This window comes from Aegilops tauschii, chromosome 1 (assembly GCF_002575655.3).
Source record: "Aegilops tauschii subsp. strangulata cultivar AL8/78 chromosome 1, Aet v6.0, whole genome shotgun sequence".
NCBI classification, from domain to species: Eukaryota; Viridiplantae; Streptophyta; class Magnoliopsida; order Poales; family Poaceae; genus Aegilops; species Aegilops tauschii.
This window is the reverse complement of record NC_053035.3, coordinates 314228158-314246847: the sequence shown is the minus strand read 5'-3', so window position 1 is coordinate 314246847 and position 18690 is coordinate 314228158. Positions and strand designations below refer to the sequence as shown.

At 46.2% G+C, this 18690-nt stretch overlaps 1 long non-coding RNA gene across 1 annotated transcript; it reads right to left on the bottom strand.

Annotated features, from left to right (window-relative positions):
• Nucleotides 1-459: 459 nt before the first annotated feature.
• LOC120968046 (uncharacterized) lies at nucleotides 460-1025 on the bottom strand. Its single transcript, XR_005762072.2, has 2 exons — nucleotides 859-1025; nucleotides 460-714 (listed from the first exon to the last, which is right to left on the bottom strand). It is a non-coding gene; the product is annotated as an uncharacterized lncRNA (long non-coding RNA).
• Nucleotides 1026-18690: the final 17665 nt, after the last annotated feature.

The window sequence follows — 18690 nt, the reverse complement described above, 5'->3', positions numbered from 1 at the left end:
TGGCCAGAGGCGGATTCCCTGGCGGTCGGTGGTAGGGGCTAGGGCGTGGGTGGCCGCTGCGGTCGGAGTGGCCAGCGGCGCGGGAAGGGAGGTGGGGAGGGGCGCTCTCGCTCGCTTAGGCACACAAGATGGTCTCCGCCCAACTACTGCCTATGTACGATAAGTATGAGACTAATTTATATGTGAGTTATGCAAATATACAGAAAACGTGAGTCAAAGGCGGTCAGATCGTGTGCATTATCAGTGATTTTTCCATCATGGATATTTAATGATGGAGGGTTGTTTATCACATCGCCAGTTGCTAAGAAAAAGGGAGGAGAACTGCTGATCAAGAGTCGACGTGAAAGATCAGGCCGTCTATACACATGAATTAGGGTCTCGCTGTTTGTGCTTCAGCAAACTGGGAACGGATTTTTTTCAACGGAAAAGGTAGTGCAAACAGATAAGCACACACGCATATGACATCAGTTGATTCTGCCAATTATTCTTCAGAGTATGGGGTAAGAAGTACAGACGTACTACATGAGAGACATTACAAAAAAAATGTTCAGGTTCATGGTAGGGTGAATTTAGGCGGAGGGCAAGCCAGCCTGCAGTCCACATCAGTTGCATAGCACACTCCCTTATTGTTGCCATACAAGCAGCAGTAACACAAGTCGCATGGCCGCATCAACTGCCTCTCGCATGAGAATATGTCCGGTCCATGCCCTTGACCTGCAAAATAGTCCCAAGATTAAGAACCTCAGCATATGCCGATGTAGACAGGTCATGTATCTAGCATAAGAGAGGAAATGCGCAGCGCCCCTGAAAAACTACACTGCGCGGCACATATTTTCGATTTGGGAAGTGTCAACTTACTCTGAGCGCGAGACGCAAAGCATCCGAGAAGAACCAGGAAAAGCACCAGAAACTGGAAGGCCGGCTTCATGTAGTAGTTCGCCATTCGTGCGCGCGCAGGTGGTTCAAGATCGTCAAATAAGTTGAGAGTGCGTACTACTCAGAGGATGATTTGGGCCGCGGTTGATGTCGATGCGTATATATAGGCAGACATGCGTTATGTTTGTTACTGCCAGTCTTATCTGATTCACCGGGGCCGGGTTTCCTTCCCGAAAAATCTTTTCCTATTAATTTGATGTAATGTGATGCCTCACAATGAGTAATAAATACATTTATTGCCTTCCCAAAAATGTCTTCCTGCAGTATGTATCTGGTAGATTGTGTGCGGGACTGCAAAATCTCTCTATACGGGGTAAACTTTTACTCAGGCTTGATATGTGTAACACCTCGGATCACGATTGATAAACTCTGATATACACAAATCTATTACAGGATGAGATATTGGGATCGGGAGAGCAAGAGGGATAGGGGAAGACACGAAAAGAAAACTCTATGAGTTGTTTCCTTCACCTCCCCTTATCCTTCGGATTTTCTCACCCCCCCCCCCCCCCCCCCACCCACCCCTCACCCTCTCTTTGGTTTTTTGTTGATTTTTTGGTGCTCTCAATCGATGTTGCACAAATTAAACCTAACATAAATAGAGTAACTTGGAATAATCAAAAGCAAATTAAAATTTTACCAAAATCACACCCCGCATTAACTAAATCAAATCAAATCAAAATTTCCCAAAATCTCAAATAAATCAAATCTTACCAAAACCTCAACTAAATCAAAACTTTCCTTGCATTCCTTACCCATACTGAAATCAAATTAAATCTTATAAAAACCCAGAATATAGTGGGTGTAAGACATATGTCAGATATAATTAGCGTTGAACCACTATAATATGTATGCGTCTGTTGTAACACATGGGCAATTACCTATTCATGTTTAAGGTTCTAGTTTGTTCACCCAATCACTCTTTTTTTTTTCTGAGGGGGTTCACCCAATCACTCATGTGCACAGCTACTTAACCTCACAAACACGGGCCCGACAAGTGGGCTATGCTATTTCGTTGGGCTTACATGGACGAGAGCTGCTCCCTAGCAACTCTTGCTAATGATTGATGTGCATAACTATCATGCTTAGGAAAATTAGGCACGTTTTCCTCAAAAAAAAGGAAAAGTAGGCACGAGAACCAACCTGTGGTTGGATGGTTAGAGGGACTATGAACTGTGGTAACCCCAGCCCACCAGGTTCAAATCCTGGTACTCGCATTTATTCCTGGATTTATTTCAGGATTTTCAGCGATGAGCATATTATGGAAGTCCAGACAATCCTAGCCTAAGTATAGGAGGTTGTTAGATGAAAAAATTGGCATGGACAGTGGAACGGGCATAGACTGGAGATGCGCTTAGTCCCTTCGTTCGAAAATTATTAGGGTTTTAGGTTTGTTCAAAATCAAATTTCATTAAGTTTTACCAAATTTATATAAAAATATATCAACATCTATAGTAAAAAATATTTCATTAGATTCATTATGAACTACATATTTATATTATATATATTTGATGGTGTGGATCTTAGTGGCTTTTTTGTAGACTTGGCCAAACCTGAAAAGCTTTGTCTTACGATAATCCTAGAATTTCAGTTACTCCCTCGTAGTGATAAAAACGTCTTACAAAAATTTGCAAAGGAAGTATTTTGGAGCAGAATGGACCACATAGTCAGCGGTCTTCATGGGTATAAGGAAATGAGATCTCTACATAGTATAGTATAATTCATGACACGTACGTACAAGTGGAAAGCCAAGATAGGCTTTTTCCCGGAAAAATGAAGAAGAAGCTAAGATAGTGCTTTTGTGAACACACGCAGTGCGGGCGACTTCACGGTGCATTAGAGATCAGGAAGACTCAACCGCAAAACAACGTTTGGTCCAGACCAGTGCTGCATCATGCTCGATGAAACACGTGCTGATATCCACATGGTCAATTCTCTCTGGCCTCCTTTTGCCTCCGTGTGTTCTTTCAGTCTTCACCTGAACAGTTGTGATGTGTACATCGTGGCTGCGAGAAAGGTTGCCAGGAAGGTTTTTTGAACAACCAAATTCACCTATAACATAGTAGAAAACACAAAAGCATTAAATAGCAATATATCTTTCAAGAACTAACGAAATTAATTAAATACAAAGGGAGCGATGAAGTGAGATATAATCAATCACCTTGCACCACACAGAATACAATCGCATCAGGGATCTTGTCTTTGTCAGCACAATCCAAGCACATCCTTTCAGCGTCCCAAACCCTGCACTCTGACAACTGCCATGAGAACTGCAAGAGGACAGGCTCCCCAAGCTCCATTTTTTTTTTTGAAAAGGGGGATTCTCCGGCCTCTGCATCAGAACGATGCATACGGCCCTCTTATTAAACAAATAAATATGTTCCAAACAAGTCTAAAGGTCTAAAAGTCTCCAAAAGACAATAAAAGGAGCTCACGCAGAGCTAGAAGAGCTAGAATACAAACTAGCCAAAAAGAGGACGCCACAACCAGCTGGCAAAGATTAGAGATAGATAAACTAATTGCCTGTCCTATTACATGACCTGTTGGAAATATGCCCTAGAGGCAATAATAAATGGTTATTATTATATTTCTTTGTTCATGGTAATTGTCTATTATTCATGCTATAATTGTATTGTCCGGAAATCGTAATACATGTGTGAATACATAGACCACAACGTGTCCCTAGTAAGCCTCTAGTTGACTAGCTCGTTGATCAACAGATAGTCATGGTTTCCTGACTATGGACATTGGATGTCATTGATAACGGGATCACATCATTAGGAGAATGATGTGATGGACAAGACCCAATCCTAAGCATAGCATAAAAGATCGTGTAGTTTCGTTTGCTAGAGCTTTTCCAATGTCAAGTATCTTTTCCTTAGACCATGAGATCGTGCAACTCCCGGATACCGTAGGAGTGCTTTGGGTGTGCCAAACGTCACAACGTAACTGGGTGACTATAAAGGTGCACTACGGGTATCTCCGAAAGTGTCTGTTGGGTTGGCACGGATCGAGACTGGGATTTGTCACTCCGTGTGACGGAGAGGTATCTCTGGGCCCACTCGGTAATGCATCATCATAATGAGCTCAATGTGACTAAGGCGTTAGTCACGGGATCATGCATTGCGGTACGAGTAAAGAGACTTGCCGGTAACGAGATTGAACAAGGTATTGGGATACCGACGATCGAATCTCGGGCAAGTAACATACCGATTGACAAAGGGAATTGTATACGGGATTGATTGAATCCTCGACACCGTGGTTCATCCGATGAGATCATCGTGGAACATGTGGGAGCCAACATGGGTATCCAGATCCCGCTGTTGGTTATTGACCGGAGAGGCGTCTCGGTCATGTCTGCATGTCTCCCGAACCCGTAGGGTCTACACACTTAAGGTTCGGTGACGCTAGGGTTGTAGAGATATATGTATGCGGAAACCCGAAAGTTTTTCGGAGTCCCGGATGAGATCCCGGACGTCACAAGAGGTTCCGGAATGGTCCGGAGGTGAAGAATTATATATAGGAAGTCCAGTTTCGGCCACCGGGAAAGTTTCGGGGGTTACCGGTATTGTACCGGGACCACCGGAAGGGTCCCGGGGGTCCACCGGGTGGGGCCACCTATCCCGGAGGGCCCCGTGGGCTGAAAGTGGAAGGGAACCAGCCCTTAGTGGGCTGGGGCGCCCCCCCTTGGGCCTCCCCCCTGCGCCTAGGGTTGGGAACCCTAGGGGGGGAGTTCCCCCTTGCCTTGGCGGGCAAGGCAACCCCTTCCCCCCCTTGTGGCCGCCGCCCCCCCCCCCATGAGATCTTATCTCTAGGGCCGGCCCCCCAGGGGCCTATATAAAGGGGGGGAGGGAGGGCAGCAAGACACAGCCTTGGGCGCCTCCCTCCTCCCCTGCAACACCTCTCTCTCGCGCGCAGAAGCTCGGCGAAGCCCTGCCGGAGAACCGCTACATCCACCACCACGCCGTCGTGCTGTTGGATCTCCATCAACCTCTCCTTCCCCCTTGCTGGATCAAGAAGGAGGAGACGTCGCTGCACCGTACGTGTGTTTACGCGGAGGTGCCGTCCGTTCGGCACTCGGTCATCGGTGATTTGGATCACGGCGAGTACGACTCCGTCATCCACGTTCATTGGAACGCTTCCGCTCGCGATCTACAAGGGTATGTAGATGCACTCCTTTCCCCTCGTTGCTAGTAGACTCCATAGATGCATCTTGGTGAGCGTAGGAAAATTTTAAAATTATGCTACGATTCCCAACAGTGGCATCATGAGCCAGGCCTATGCGTAGTTACTATGCACGAGTAGAACACAAAGCAGTTGTGGGCGTTGAGTTTGCCAATTCTTCTTGCCGCTACTAGTCGTTTCTTGTTTCGGCGGCATTGTAGGATGAAGCGGCCCGGACCGACCTTACACGTACGCTTACGTGAGACAGGTTCCACCGACTGACATGCACTAGTTGCATAAGGTGGCTAGCGGGTGTCTGTCTCTCCTACTTTAGTCGGAACGGATTCGATGAAAAGGGTCCTTATGAAGGGTAAATAGAAATTGGCAAATCACGTTGTGGTCATACGTAGGTAAGAAATCGTTCTTGCTAGAAACCTACAAACCACGTAAAACTTGCAACAACAATTAGAGGACGTCTAACTTGTTTTTGCAGCAAGTGCTATGTGATGTGATATGGCCAGAAGATGTGATGAATGATATATGTGATGTATGAGATTGATCATATTCTTGTAATAGGAATCACGACTTGCATGTCGATGAGTATGACAACCGGCAGGAGCCATAGGAGTTGTCTTTATTATTTTGCATGACCTGCGTGTCATTGAACAACGCCATGTAATTTACTTTACTTTGTTGCGAAACGCGTTAGCCATACAAGTAGAAGTAATCGTTGGCGTGACGACTTCATGAAGACACAGTGATGGAGATCATGATGATGGAGATCATGGTGTCATGCCGGTGACGAAGATGATCATGGTGCCCCGAAGATGGAGATCAAAGGAGCATGATGATATTGGCCATATCATGTCACTATTTGATTGCATGTGATGTTTATCATGTTTTTGCATCTTATTTGCTTAGAACGACGGTAGTAAGTAAGATGATCCCTTATTATAATTTCAAGAAAGTGTTCACCCTAACTGTGCACCGTTGCGAAGGTTCGTTGTTTCGAAGCACCACGTGATGATCGGGTGTGATAGATTCTAACGTTCGAATACAACGGGTGTTGACGAGCCTAGCATGTACAGACATGGCCTCGGAACACACGCAATACACTTAGGTTGACTTGACGAGCCTAGCATGTACAGACATGGCCTCGGAACACGGAGGACCGAAAGGTCGAGCATGAGTCGTATAGAAGATACGATCAACATGGAGATGTTCACCGATCTTGACTAGTCCGTCTCACGTGATGACCGGACACGGCCTAGTTGAATTCGGATCATGTTTCACTTAGATGACTAGAGGGATGTCTATCTGAGTGGGAGTTCATTAAAAAAAATTTAGATGAACTTAATTATCATGATCTTAGTCTAAAATCTTTACACTATGTATTGTAGATCAAATGGCCCACGTTGTCCTCAATTTCAACGCGTTCCTAAAGAAAACCAAGCTGAAAGATGATGGCAGCAACTATACGGACTGGGTCCGGAACCTGAGGATCATCCTCATAGCAGCCAAGAAAGATTATGTCTTAGAAGCACCGCTAGGTGAAGCACCAATCCCTGAGAACCAAGACGTTATGAACGCTTGGCAGCAGCGTGCTGATGATTACTCCCTCGTTCAGTGCGGCATGCTTTACAGCTTAGAACCGGGTCTCCAAAAGCGTTTTGAGAAACATGGAGCATATGAGATGTTCGAGGAGCTGAAACTGGTTTTTCAAGCTCATGCCCGGGTCGAGAGATATGATGTCTCCGACAAGTTCTTCAGCTGTAAAATGGAGGAGAACAGTTCTGTTAGTGAGCACATACTCAGAATGTCTGGGTTGCACAACCGCTTGTCTCAGCTGGGAGTTAATCTCCCGGATGACGCGGTCGTTGACAGAATCCTCCAGTCGCTTCCACCAAGCTACAAGAGCTTTGTGATGAACTTCAATATGCAGGGGATGGAAAAGACCATTCCTGAGGTATATTCAATGCTGAAATCAGCTGAGGTAGAGATCAGAAAAGAACATCAAGTGTTGATGGTGAATAAAACCACTAAGTTCAAGATGGGCAAGGGTAAGAAGAACTTCAAGAAGGACGGCAAGGGAGTTGCCGCGCCCGGTAAGCCAGTTACCGGGAAGAAGTCAAAGAATGGACCCAAGCCCGAGACTGAGTCCTTTTATTGCAAGGGAAGTGGTCACTGGAAGCGGAACTGCCCCAAATATTTAGCGGACAAGAAGAAGGCCGGCAACACCCAAGGTATATGTGATATACAAGTAATTGATGTGCACCTTACCAGTACTCGTAGTAGCTCCTGGGTATTTGATACCGGTGCGGTTGCTCATATTTGTAACTCAAAGCAGGAACTACGGAATAAACGGAGACTCGCAAAGGACGAGGTGACGATGCGCGTCGGGAATGGTTCCAAGGTCGATGTGATCGTCGTTGGCACGCTAGCTCTGCATCTACCCACGGGATTAGTTTTAAACCTCAATAATTGTTATTTAGTGCCAGCTTTGAGCATGAACATTGTATCTGGATCTCGTTTAATTCGAGATGGCTACTCATTTAAATCTGAGAATAATGGTTGTTCTATTTATTTGAGAGATATGTTTTATGGTCATGCCCCGCTGGTCAATGGTTTATTTTTGATGAATCTCGAACGTGATGTTACACATGTTCATAGTGTGAATACCAAAAGATGTAAAGTTGATAACGATAGTCCCACATACTTGTGGCACTGCCGCATTGGTCACATTGGTGTCAAGCGCATGAAGAAGCTCCATGCAGATGGACTTTTGGAGTCTCTTGATTACGAATCATTTGACACGTGCGAACCATGCCTCATGGGTAAGATGACCAAGACTCCGTTCTCCGGAACAATGGAGCGAGCAACCAACTTATTGGAAATCATACATACCGATGTGTGTGGTCCAATGAGTGTTGAGGCTCGCGGAGGATATCGTTATGTTCTCACTCTCACTGATGATTTAAGTAGATATGGGTATGTCTACCTGATGAAACACAAGTCTGAAACCTTTGAAAAGTTCAAGGAATTTCAGAGTGAAGTTGAGAATCAACGTGACAGGAGAATAAAATTCCTACGATCAGATCGTGGTGGAGAATATTTAAGTCACGAGTTTGGTACACACTTAAGGAAATGTGGAATAGTTTCACAACTCACGCCGCCTGGAACACCTCAGAGAAATGGTGTGTCCGAACGTCGTAATCGCACTCTATTGGATATGGTGCGATCTATGATGTCTCTTACCGATTTACCGCTCTCATTTTGGGGTTATGCTTTAGAGACTGCCGCATTCACTTTAAATAGGGCTCCGTCGAAATCCGTTGAGACGACACCATATGAATTATGGTTTGGGAAGAAACCTAAGCTGTCATTTCTAAAAGTTTGGGGATGCGATGCTTATGTCAAGAAACTTCAACCTGAAAAGCTCGAACCCAAATCAGAAAAATGCGTCTTCATAGGATACCCTAAGGAAACTATTGGGTATACCTTCTACCTCAGATCCGAAGGCAAGATCTTCGTTGCCAAGAACGGGTCCTTTCTGGAGAAGGAGTTTCTCTCGAAAGAATTGAGTGGGAGGAAAGTGGAACTTGATGAGGTGATAGTCACCCCTTCCGAACCGGAAAGTAGCGCAGCGCGGGAAAATGTTCCTGTGGTGCCTACACCGACTAGGGAGGAAGTTAATGATGATGATCATGAAGCTTCGGATCAAGTTACTGAACTTCGTAGGTCCACAAGGACACGTTCCGCACCAGAGTGGTACGGCAACCCTGTCCTGGAAATCAAGTTGTTAGACAACGGTGAACCTTCGAACTATGAAGAAGCGATGGCGGGCCCGGATTCCGACAAATGGCTAGAAGCCATGAAATCCGAGATAGAATCCATGTATGAAAACAAAGTATGGACTTTGACTGACTTGCCCGATGAGCGGCGAGCCATAGAAAACAAATGGATCTTTAAGAAGAAGACGGACGCAGATGGTAATGTGACCATCTACAAAGCTCGACTTATCGCTAAGGGTTATCGACAAGTTCAAGGGGTTGACTACGATGAGACTTTCTCACCCGTAGCGAAGCTGAAGTCCGTCCGAATCATGTTAGCAATTGCCGCATACTATGATTATGAGATATGGCAGATGGACGTCAAAACGGCATTCCTTAACGGCTTCCTTAAGGAAGAGTTGTATATGATGCAGCCGGAAGGTTTTGTCGATCCTAAGAATGCTAACAAAGTATGCAAGCTCCAGTGCTCAATTTATGGGCTGGTGCAAGCATCTCGGAGTTGGAACATTCGCTTTGATGAGATGATCAAAGCGTTTGGGTTTACACAGACTTATGGAGAAGCCTGTGTTTACAAGAAAGTGAGTGGGAGCTCTGTAGCATTTCTCATATTATATATGGATGACATACTATTGATGGGAAATGATATAGAATTCTTGGAAAGTATAAAGGCCTATTTGAATAAGTGTTTTTCAATGAAGGACCTTGGAGAAGCTAGGAAGGTTTTTTGAACAACCAAATTCACCTATAACATAGTAGAAAACACAAAAGCATTAAATAGCAATATATCTTTCAAGAACTAACGAAATTAATTAAATACAAAGGGAGCGATGAAGTGAGATATAATCAATCACCTTGCACCACACAGAATATAATCGCATCAGGGATCTTGTCTTTGTCAGCACAATCCAAGCACATCCTTTCAGCGTCCCAAACCCTGCACTCTGACAACTGCCATGAGAACTGCAAGAGGACAGGCTCCCCAAGCTCCATTTTTTTTTTGAAAAGGGGGATTCTCCGGCCTCTGCATCAGAACGATGCATACGGCCCTCTTATTAAACAAATAAATATGTTCCAAACAAGTCTAAAGGTCTAAAAGTCTCCAAAAGACAATAAAAGGAGCTCACGCAGAGCTAGAAGAGCTAGAATACAAACTAGCCAAAAAGAGGACGCCACAACCGGCTGGCAAAGATTAGAGATAGATAAACTAATTGCCTGTCCTATTACATGACCTGTTGGAAATATGCCCTAGAGGCAATAATAAATGGTTATTATTATATTTCTTTGTTCATGGTAATTGTCTATTATTCATGCTATAATTGTATTGTCCGGAAATTGTAATACATGTGTGAATACATAGACCACAACGTGTCCCTAGTAAGCCTCTAGTTGACTAGCTCGTTGATCAACAGATAGTCATGGTTTCCTGACTATGGACATTGGATGTCATTGATAACGGGATCACATCATTAGGAGAATGATGTGATGGACAAGACCCAATCCTAAGCATAGCATAAAAGATCGTGTAGTTTCGTTTGCTAGAGCTTTTCCAATGTCAAGTATCTTTTCCTTAGACCATGAGATCGTGCAACTCCCGGATATCGTAGGAGTGCTTTGGGTGTGCCAAACGTCACAACGTAACTGGGTGACTATAAAGGTGCACTACGGGTATCTCCGAAAGTGTCTGTTGGGTTGGCACGGATCGAGACTGGGATTTGTCACTCCGTGTGACGGAGAGGTATCTCTGGGCCCACTCGGTAATGCATCATCATAATGAGCTCAATGTGACTAAGGCGTTAGTCACGGGATCATGCATTGCGGTACGAGTAAAGAGACTTGCCGGTAACGAGATTGAACAAGGTATTGGGATACCGACGATCGAATCTCGGGCAAGTAACATACCGATTGACAAAGGGAATTGTATACGGGATTGATTGAATCCTCGACACCGTGGTTCATCCGATGAGATCATCGTGGAACATGTGGGAGCCAACATGGGTATCCAGATCCCGCTGTTGGTTATTGACCGGAGAGGCGTCTCGGTCATGTCTGCATGTCTCCCGAACCCGTAGGGTCTACACACTTAAGGTTCGGTGACGCTAGGGTTGTAGAGATATATGTATGCGGAAACCCGAAAGTTTTTCGGAGTCCCGGATGAGATCCCGGACGTCACAAGAGGTTCCGGAATGGTCCGGAGGTGAAGAATTATATATAGGAAGTCCAGTTTCGGCCACCGGGAAAGTTTCGGGGGTTACCGGTATTGTACCGGGACCACCGGAAGGGTCCCGGGGGTCCACCGGGTGGGGCCACCTATCCCGGAGGGCCCCGTGGGCTGAAAGTGGAAGGGAACCAGCCCTTAGTGGGCTGGGGCGCCCCCCCTTGGGCCTCCCCCCTGCGCCTAGGGTTGGGAACCCTAGGGGGAGTTCCCCCTTGCCTTGGCGGGCAAGGCAACCCCTTCCCCCCCTTGTGGCCGCCGCCCCCCCCCATGAGATCTTATCTCTAGGGCCGGCGCCCCCCCCCCCAGGGGCCTATATAAAGGGGGGAGGGAGGGCAGCAAGACACAGCCTTGGGCGCCTCCCTCCTCCCCTGCAACACCTCTCTCTCGCGCGCAGAAGCTCGGCGAAGCCCTGCCGGAGAACCGCTACATCCACCACCACGCCGTCGTGCTGTTGGATCTCCATCAACCTCTCCTTCCCCCTTGCTGGATCAAGAAGGAGGAGACGTCGCTGCACCGTACGTGTGTTTACGCGGAGGTGCCGTCCGTTCGGCACTCGGTCATCGGTGATTTGGATCACGGCGAGTACGACTCCGTCATCCACGTTCATTGGAACGCTTCCGCTCGCGATCTACAAGGGTATGTAGATGCACTCCTTTCCCCTCGTTGCTAGTAGACTCCATAGATGCATCTTGGTGAGCGTAGGAAAATTTTAAAATTATGCTACGATTCCCAACAGTGGCATCATGAGCCAGGCCTATGCGTAGTTACTATGCACGAGTAGAACACAAAGCAGTTGTGGGCGTTGAGTTTGCCAATTCTTCTTGCCGCTACTAGTCGTTTCTTGTTTCGGCGGCATTGTAGGATGAAGCGGCCCGGACCGACCTTACACGTACGCTTACGTGAGACAGGTTCCACCGACTGACATGCACTAGTTGCATAAGGTGGCTAGCGGGTGTCTGTCTCTCCTACTTTAGTCGGAACGGATTCGATGAAAAGGGTCCTTATGAAGGGTAAATAGAAATTGGCAAATCACGTTGTGGTCATACGTAGGTAAGAAATCGTTCTTGCTAGAAACCTACAAACCACGTAAAACTTGCAACAACAATTAGAGGACGTCTAACTTGTTTTTGCAGCAAGTGCTATGTGATGTGATATGGCCAGAAGATGTGATGAATGATATATGTGATGTATGAGATTGATCATATTCTTGTAATAGGAATCACGACTTGCATGTCGATGAGTATGACAACCGGCAGGAGCCATAGGAGTTGTCTTTATTATTTTGCATGACCTGCGTGTCATTGAACAACGCCATGTAATTTACTTTACTTTGTTGCGAAACGCGTTAGCCATACAAGTAGAAGTAATCGTTGGCGTGACGACTTCATGAAGACACAGTGATGGAGATCATGATGATGGAGATCATGGTGTCATGCCGGTGACGAAGATGATCATGGTGCCCCGAAGATGGAGATCAAAGGAGCATGATGATATTGGCCATATCATGTCACTATTTGATTGCATGTGATGTTTATCATGTTTTTGCATCTTATTTGCTTAGAACGACGGTAGTAAGTAAGATGATCCCTTATTATAATTTCAAGAAAGTGTTCACCCTAACTGTGCACCGTTGCGAAGGTTCGTTGTTTCGAAGCACCACGTGATGATCGGGTGTGATAGATTCTAACGTTCGAATACAACGGGTGTTGACGAGCCTAGCATGTACAGACATGGCCTCGGAACACACGCAATACACTTAGGTTGACTTGACGAGCCTAGCATGTACAGACATGGCCTCGGAACACGGAGGACCGAAAGGTCGAGCATGAGTCGTATAGAAGATACGATCAACATGGAGATGTTCACCGATCTTGACTAGTCCGTCTCACGTGATGACCGGACACGGCCTAGTTGAATTCGGATCATGTTTCACTTAGATGACTAGAGGGATGTCTATCTGAGTGGGAGTTCATTAAAAAAAATTTAGATGAACTTAATTATCATGATCTTAGTCTAAAATCTTTACACTATGTATTGTAGATCAAATGGCCCACGTTGTCCTCAATTTCAACGCGTTCCTAAAGAAAACCAAGCTGAAAGATGATGGCAGCAACTATACGGACTGGGTCCGGAACCTGAGGATCATCCTCATAGCAGCCAAGAAAGATTATGTCTTAGAAGCACCGCTAGGTGAAGCACCAATCCCTGAGAACCAAGACGTTATGAACGCTTGGCAGCAGCGTGCTGATGATTACTCCCTCGTTCAGTGCGGCATGCTTTACAGCTTAGAACCGGGTCTCCAAAAGCGTTTTGAGAAACATGGAGCATATGAGATGTTCGAGGAGCTGAAACTGGTTTTTCAAGCTCATGCCCGGGTCGAGAGATATGATGTCTCCGACAAGTTCTTCAGCTGTAAAATGGAGGAGAACAGTTCTGTTAGTGAGCACATACTCAGAATGTCTGGGTTGCACAACCGCTTGTCTCAGCTGGGAGTTAATCTCCCGGATGACGCGGTCGTTGACAGAATCCTCCAGTCGCTTCCACCAAGCTACAAGAGCTTTGTGATGAACTTCAATATGCAGGGGATGGAAAAGACCATTCCTGAGGTATATTCAATGCTGAAATCAGCTGAGGTAGAGATCAGAAAAGAACATCAAGTGTTGATGGTGAATAAAACCACTAAGTTCAAGATGGGCAAGGGTAAGAAGAACTTCAAGAAGGACGGCAAGGGAGTTGCCGCGCCCGGTAAGCCAGTTACCGGGAAGAAGTCAAAGAATGGACCCAAGCCCGAGACTGAGTGCTTTTATTGCAAGGGAAGTGGTCACTGGAAGCGGAACTGCCCCAAATATTTAGCGGACAAGAAGAAGGCCGGCAACACCCAAGGTATATGTGATATACAAGTAATTGATGTGCACCTTACCAGTACTCGTAGTAGCTCCTGGGTATTTGATACCGGTGCGGTTGCTCATATTTGTAACTCAAAGCAGGAACTACGGAATAAACGGAGACTCGCAAAGGACGAGGTGACGATGCGCGTCGGGAATGGTTCCAAGGTCGATGTGATCGTCGTTGGCACGCTAGCTCTGCATCTACCCACGGGATTAGTTTTAAACCTCAATAATTGTTATTTAGTGCCAGCTTTGAGCATGAACATTGTATCTGGATCTCGTTTAATTCGAGATGGCTACTCATTTAAATCTGAGAATAATGGTTGTTCTATTTATTTGAGAGATATGTTTTATGGTCATGCCCCGCTGGTCAATGGTTTATTTTTGATGAATCTCGAACGTGATGTTACACATGTTCATAGTGTGAATACCAAAAGATGTAAAGTTGATAACGATAGTCCCACATACTTGTGGCACTGCCGCATTGGTCACATTGGTGTCAAGCGCATGAAGAAGCTCCATGCAGATGGACTTTTGGAGTCTCTTGATTACGAATCATTTGACACGTGCGAACCATGCCCCATGGGTAAGATGACCAAGACTCCGTTCTCCGGAACAATGGAGCGAGCAACCAACTTATTGGAAATCATACATACCGATGTGTGTGGTCCAATGAGTGTTGAGGCTCGCGGAGGATATCGTTATGTTCTCACTCTCACTGATGATTTAAGTAGATATGGGTATGTCTACCTGATGAAACACAAGTCTGAAACCTTTGAAAAGTTCAAGGAATTTCAGAGTGAAGTTGAGAATCAACGTGACAGGAGAATAAAATTCCTACGATCAGATCGTGGTGGAGAATATTTAAGTCACGAGTTTGGTACACACTTAAGGAAATGTGGAATAGTTTCACAACTCACGCCGCCTGGAACACCTCAGAGAAATGGTGTGTCCGAACATCGTAATCGCACTCTATTGGATATGGTGCGATCTATGATGTCTCTTACCGATTTACCGCTCTCATTTTGGGGTTATGCTTTAGAGACTGCCGCATTCACTTTAAATAGGGCTCCGTCGAAATCCGTTGAGACGACACCGTATGAATTATGGTTTGGGAAGAAACCTAAGCTGTCGTTTCTAAAAGTTTGGGGATGCGATGCTTATGTCAAGAAACTTCAACCTGAAAAGCTCGAACCCAAATCAGAAAAATGCGTCTTCATAGGATACCCTAAGGAAACTATTGGGTATACCTTCTACCTCAGATCCGAAGGCAAGATCTTCGTTGCCAAGAACGGGTCCTTTCTGGAGAAGGAGTTTCTCTCGAAAGAATTGAGTGGGAGGAAAGTGGAACTTGATGAGGTGATAGTCACCCCTTCCGAACCGGAAAGTAGCGCAGCGCGGGAAAATGTTGTTGTGGTGCCTACACCGACTAGGGAGGAAGTTAATGATGATGATCATGAAGCTTCGGATCAAGTTACTGAACTTCGTAGGTCCACAAGGACACGTTCCGCACCAGAGTGGTACGGCAACCCTGTCCTGGAAATCATGTTGTTAGACAACGGTGAACCTTTGAACTATGAAGAAGCGATGGCGGGCCCGGATTCCGACAAATGGCTAGAAGCCATGAAATCCGAGATAGAATCCATGTATGAAAACAAAGTATGGACTTTGACTGACTTGCCCGATGAGCGGCGAGCCATAGAAAACAAATGGATCTTTAAGAAGAAGACAGACGCAGATGGTAATGTGACCATCTACAAAGCTCGACTTATCGCTAAGGGTTATCGACAAGTTCAAGGGGTTGACTACGATGAGACTTTCTCACCCGTAGCGAAGCTGAAGTCCGTCCGAATCATGTTAGCAATTGCCGCATACTATGATTATGAGATATGGCAGATGGACGTCAAAACGGCATTCCTTAACGGCTTCCTTAAGGAAGAGTTGTATATGATGCAGCCGGAAGGTTTTGTCGATCCTAAGAATGCTAACAAAGTATGCAAGCTCCAGTGCTCAATTTATGGGCTGGTGCAAGCATCTCGGAGTTGGAACATTCGCTTTGATGAGATGATCAAAGCGTTTGGGTTTACACAGACTTATGGAGAAGCCTGTGTTTACAAGAAAGTGAGTGGGAGCTCTGTAGCATTTCTCATATTATATGTGGATGACATACTATTGATGGGAAATGATATAGAATTCTTGGAAAGTATAAAGGCCTATTTGAATAAGTGTTTTTCAATGAAGGACCTTGGAGAAGCTAGGAAAGTTTTTTGAACAACCAAATTCACCTATAACATAGTAGAAAACACAAAAGCATTAAATAGCAATATATCTTTCAAGAACTAACGAAATTAATTAAATACAAAGGGAGCGATGAAGTGAGATATAATCAATCACCTTGCACCACACAGAATACAATCGCATCAGGGATCTTGTCTTTGTCAACACAATCCAAGCACATCCTTTCAGCGTCCCAAACCCTGCACTCTGACAACTGCCATGAGAACTGCAAGAGGACAGGCTCCCCAAGCTCCATTTTTTTTTGAAAAGGGGGATTCTCCGGCCTCTGCATCAGAACGATGCATACGGCCCTCTTATTAAACAAATAAATATGTTCCAAACAAGTCTAAAGGTCTAAAAGTCTCCAAAAGACAATAAAAGGAGCTCACGCAGAGCTAGAAGAGCTAGAATACAAACTAGCCAAAAAGAGGACGCCACAACCGGCTGGCAAAGATTAGAGATAGATAAACTAATTGCCTGTCCTATTACATGACCTGTTGGAAATATGCCCTAGAGGCAATAATAAATGGTTATTATTATATTTCTTTGTTCATGGTAATTGTCTATTATTCATGCTATAATTGTATTGTCCGGAAATTGTAATACATGTGTGAATACATAGACCACAACGTGTCCCTAGTAAGCCTCTAGTTGACTAGCTCGTTGATCAACAGATAGTCATGGTTTCCTGACTATGGACATTGGATGTCATTGATAACGGGATCACATCATTAGGAGAATGATGTGATGGACAAGACCCAATCCTAAGCATAGCATAAAAGATCGTGTAGTTTCGTTTGCTAGAGCTTTTCCAATGTCAAGTATCTTTTCCTTAGACCATGAGATCGTGCAACTCCCGGATACCGTAGGAGTGCTTTGGGTGTGCCAAACGTCACAACGTAACTGGGTGACTATAAAGGTGCACTACGGGTATCTCCGAAAGTGTCTGTTGGGTTGGCACGGATCGAGACTAGGATTTGTCACTCCGTGTGACGGAGAGGTATCTCTGGGCCCACTCGGTAATGCATCATCATAATGAGCTCAATGTGACTAAGGCGTTAGTCACGGGATCATGCATTGCGGTACGAGTAAAGAGACTTGCCGGTAACGAGATTGAACAAGGTATTGGGATACCGACGATCGAATCTCGGGCAAGTAACATACCGATTGACAAAGGGAATTGTATACGGGATTGATTGAATCCTCGACACCGTGGTTCATCCGATGAGATCATCGTGGAACATGTGGGAGCCAACATGGGTATCCAGATCCCGCTGTTGGTTATTGACCGGAGAGGCGTCTCGGTCATGTCTGCATGTCTCCCGAACCCGTAGGGTCTACACACTTAAGGTTCGGTGACGCTAGGGTTGTAGAGATATATGTATGCGGAAACCCGAAAGTTTTTCGGAGTCCCGGATGAGATCCCGGACGTCACAAGAGGTTCCGGAATGGTCCGGAGGTGAAGAATTATATATAGGAAGTCCAGTTTCGGCCACCGGGAAAGTTTCGGGGGTTACCGGTATTGTACCGGGACCACCGGAAGGGTCCCGGGGGTCCACCGGGTGGGGCCACCTATCCCGGAGGGCCCCGTGGGCTGAAAGTGGAAGGGAACCAGCCCTTAGTGGGCTGGGGCGCCCCCCCTTGGGCCTCCCCCCTGCGCCTAGGGTTGGGAACCCTAGGGGGAGTTCCCCCTTGCCTTGGCGGGCAAGGCAACCCCTTCCCCCCCTTGTGGCCGCCGCCCCCCCCCCATGAGATCTTATCTCTAGGGCCGGCGCCCCCCCCCCCCCAGGGGCCTATATAAAGGGGGGGAGGGAGGGCAGCAAGACACAGCCTTGGGCGCCTCCCTCCTCCCCTGCAACACCTCTCTCTCGCGCGCAGAAGCTCGGCGAAGCCCTGCCGGAGAACCGCTACATCCACCACCACGCCGTCGTGCTGTTGGATCTCCATCAACCTCTCCTTCCCCCTTGCTGGATCAAGAAGGAGGAGACGTCGCTGCACCGTACGTGTGTTTACGCGGAGGTGCCGTCCGTTCGGCACTCGGTCATCGGTGATTTGGATCACGGCGAGTACGACTCCGTCATCCACGTTCATTGGAACGCTTCCGCTCGCGATCTACAAGGGTATGTAGATGCACTCCTTTCCCCTCGTTGCTAGTAGACTCCATAGATGCATCTTGGTGAGCGTAGGAAAATTTTAAAATTATGCTACGATTCCCAACAGTGGCATCATGAGCCAGGCCTATGCGTAGTTACTATGCACGAGTAGAACACAAAGCAGTTGTGGGCGTTGAGTTTGCCAATTCTTCTTGCCGCTACTAGTCGTTTCTTGTTTCGGCGGCATTGTAGGATGAAGCGGCCCGGACCGACCTTACACGTACGCTTACGTGAGACAGGTTCCACCGACTGACATGCACTAGTTG